Source organism: Pteropus vampyrus, unplaced genomic scaffold (genome assembly GCF_000151845.1).
Source record: "Pteropus vampyrus isolate Shadow unplaced genomic scaffold, Pvam_2.0 Scaffold147, whole genome shotgun sequence".
NCBI classification, from domain to species: Eukaryota; Metazoa; Chordata; class Mammalia; order Chiroptera; family Pteropodidae; genus Pteropus; species Pteropus vampyrus.
In genome coordinates this window covers 2,053,250-2,057,226 of record NW_011888928.1, presented here as the reverse complement: position 1 = coordinate 2,057,226, position 3,977 = coordinate 2,053,250, and the positions used below count along the sequence as shown (strand labels likewise).

The window sequence follows — 3,977 nt, the reverse complement described above, 5'->3', positions numbered from 1 at the left end:
CTTCCACGTCTTAACTCAGGTTTGATGTCACAGGATGAGCTCTGTAGCTGATCTAAAGTGACTCTGAGAGATGTCCAGAAAACTGACCCCTATCATGGTTCCAATGCACTGAGTTTAGGAATGTACTCCGACTAGACGGAAGTAGCCCGGAACGGCTGAGGTTGATGCGTGAATAATCTGTTCATGCCCAACTGTGTAATACTCTGCAACCGGATTGTGGCTTCACTCCAGGACTGATGAGGGCACTTGGCAGGTGAGGTGGTCCCAGCATATAGCTACTTAAGACTGCATCTCTAGTATGACGAACTGCTCCACAGGCTTGTACCACCCCTTGTTCACAGCTCGGAGGACTAGAGCCAGCAATGAAGAGGGCCTGATCCTGTTCCGCCTGATAAATCTTGACAGTGATACTCCTCCTGAAACCCACATCGTTGGCATCATAACCTCTCCAACCCCCGCCCCAGACAGGTAATAACAATCAGGTAGAGAACTTGGAAGCTCACGCTGACAGTTGGGTCCTCAGAGAGCCCTGATGAAATGTCTTCAGAAAGACTGAATGCCTCGATTTCCTGATTCAAAACTGGATTTGTGAGGTTGAATAGTTTTCAGGAATAAGGAACTTCCCTGTCTTCCACAGGGAAGACAGCCAGGAACAGCCAAGAACAGCCACGAACAGCCATTATGAACTGCGCAAGCACATGTTGACTTAATGCTGGATGTTGCATTAAGTGCTTCGGCCAAGTGCTTCTGATCACATTTCAAAGGTCACGGTTATTGTGAGCTGATAGCATACAGCAACTACCACATCATAGTGACTAGATTTCTACTGAGGAAATAAGGCCAATTGATTTGGAGAACATGGGCAGGCGGTGGGGAGCACAGCTGCAGCCAAAGGGACAACAGCAACAGCCCCCCCTGCCAGCCCCACCGTGCGCCCCCATCACTGATCTAAAGTCTACACCTAGTAGCTCCTTGTCTGGGATTCCTTAGAGATCCTTTCTATTGATTGCACTTTTTTTTTTTTTCTTCTGTGTATGGGCAATATTTCTTGTTTCTTTGCACACCTTAGATTTTTTTTTTTTTTAATTGAAAATAAGACATTTTGGAAATCAGTTTCTCCCTCAGGGTTTGTTGTCATTTTTGATGCTGATTTTTTTGTTTAGTAACTTTCCCGGATTAGTTTTGTAAAATCTGTATCGTTTGTCACATACAGCTGCTGAAGTCCCCATTCAGTGAGCTTAGTGGTTAGCTAATGCTTAGATATTATTGAGCCTAAAAGCCTTAAACCAATAAGTCACCTGGACTTTTCCAATAGGCTTTGTGCGTGTCATGTTTTCAACATTCCACCAGGCCACTTACAACTCTGCCTTAGCCTTTACTTCCTGCTTGCACAGAACCTGAAATTCAGCGTGGGGTGAGTGATTAGGGCCTCTTGGGTCTTTCTAGAACGTGTGCAGAGCTCTGTGCATAGGTACAACCCCATACACACGTATGGCCTTCTAGATTCCCATGAATAAGTTAGAAAATTTCAAAACCTTCTAGACATCTCATTCCCCACTGTTTCCTTTTAGGTTTTTTGGGTCAACTTCTCATTAGCTCCAACTGGTCTCACTGTCTGAAGTAGCTGTGATGTCAAAAAAAAAAACTGACCCAAGAATAGAATTGACTGTAAAGAGCCAGTTCTGAGTTAGGTAAAATAAATACATGCTCTGAGAACGGAGCTTTTATGAAACTAGCAGACAGGTTAAGTAGTGACAATTTTCTGGAGATGGAGCTTTTGAGTAGCATCAAATCCATTCTCCCTTTCAGTGGCTGCTGAGCTCCTGGTTTTCGCAGCCTCTGCAGTGCAAGCCTTCTGATTTCAAAGCTACCACACAGCTAGGAAGAAAAGGATGGGAACAGGACAAATCAAGTTGTTACAAAGCTCTCTCTCTTTGCCAAGATTTCTCTATTCTTCTTGTATAAACATCCCATGGATTTTTGCAAGCCTTTGGTTTAGTTCCAGAGTTTTAAAAAAGTTGGTTTGACAATATTTGTTACTATTCTAATAGCTTTTATGTGGGAGCAGATTTAACTCCACTTTTCTGGAAGTGCTTACCTCTCTAGTAGGGTTTTTCTAGAGGCTTGGTACCAAATTAAATAAATGAACTTCTAACCCTGCATCATTATATTACTTTACCATTAATAGATAAGTGATTTGTCACATATTTTAATTCTGCTATGGAGATGATCATAGGATTTTCCCCTTTATCTATTAATAAGGACTATTCCATTGACTTACTTTTGAATGTTAAACCAATTACTCATTGTCAAAATAACTCACCACTTGTGAGTTATAACCATATTTACATATGACAAAATTCACCAGCTAATATTTTAAGATTTGTGTCTTATTTTTATAGCAAGATTGGCATATAGTGTTTTTTTGTATGTAATATTCTTGTCTTGTTTCAGTATTAAAGCTGCAGTGAATATCATAGTTCTTTGAAAATGGAAGGGTCATGAGTGGGTATGTGGAATTGCAAACATCGTGAGAATAGAAAGGCAGACACTTTAAGTTATTGGCCTGTTAAACAAGTTGGAAAGGATTTTTTTTTTTTCTAAATTTGGACTGGAACTCACAGAGGACAGGTCAAGCTAGAGATGGAAGAGAGCAGTGCAGATGCACAGCAAAAAAAACAGCAGGAGTTAGCTAGAAGATTGCACTAGAAAGGAGAGAAAGTTCACACCTATCAGAATGGCTATTATCAAAAACACAACAAACGGCAAGTGTTGGCGAGGATGTGGAGACAAGGGAACCCTCAGACTCTCCTACAATGTTAGTGGGGTTGTAAATCGGTGCAGTCACTATGGAAAATAGGATGGAGGTTCCTCAAAAAGTTAAAAATAGAACTATCATATGACCCAGCAATGCCATTTCTGGGTATTTCTCGGAAAAAAAACAAAAACACTAATTGAAAAAGATATATGTACCCCTATGTTCATTGTAGCATTATTTACAATAGCCAAGATATTGGAAACAACCTAGGTGTCCATCAATAAATGAATAGATAAAGAGGATGTGATATATATAGATACATACGCACACAATGAAATATTACTCAGCAATAAAAAAGAATGAAATCTTGCCATTTACGACAACATCAACGGACCTGAAGATATTATGCTAAGTGAAATAAGTCAGACAAAGAGAGACAAATACTATAAAATTTTACTTATATGTGAAATCTAAAAACAAAACAAACAAGCAAAACAGAAACAGACAACAAACTGATGGCTGCCGGGGGTGGGGGGATTGGTGAAAATGTGAAGGAGAATAAGAGGCACAAGTTTCCAGTCATAAATAAATTAAATCACGGGGATGTAATGTACAGCATAGGGAATATAGTCAGTAATATTGTAATAACTTTGCACAGTGACAGATGGGAACTAGACTTACCAGGGTGATCATTTCATATAGTATATAAATGTTGAATCCCTGTGTTGTATACCCGAAACTAATATAGTATTATATGTCAACTATACTTTAACTAAAAAAGAAAGAATAGAGAGTAGTTAGTGGATAGAGTTGCCGCTCTTGTCAGCATCCCTCTGCCTCCCACATCTGTACAGATCTTCCTGCGTGCATTTATAAATCTGGTTCTTACCACTACTTAACATAGGCTTGTTTGCCACCAAGCAAGCAGAAGCAACACACGCTTTTATAGAAATGCAAAGAGAGCTAAAAGGGTAATTTGGGCAGGGGTTCACATTCCAAAACGACCTCAAGTTAGACTTTTGACCTTAAAAACAAATGAAATTTATACAAAGTCATGGAGACATAAAGACAAGCGTTAAAGCAGAAAACATTCATTACACCCTTAAACTTGTGTCTCTGCAGTTCACAATCTATTGATATTCTCCATAAATCTGGAAATTATCTTGCCTTGTCTTGGTGCCCGCGTGTGTTTCAAATGCTCATTTATTCAAAGTAAACT

At 39.7% G+C, this 3,977-nt stretch overlaps 1 pseudogene; it reads right to left on the bottom strand.

Moving 5' to 3' along the window:
- Positions 1 to 279: 279 nt before the first annotated feature.
- LOC105298259 overlaps positions 280 to 3,977 on the bottom strand; it is a 28,722-nt pseudogene continuing 25,024 nt past the window's right edge.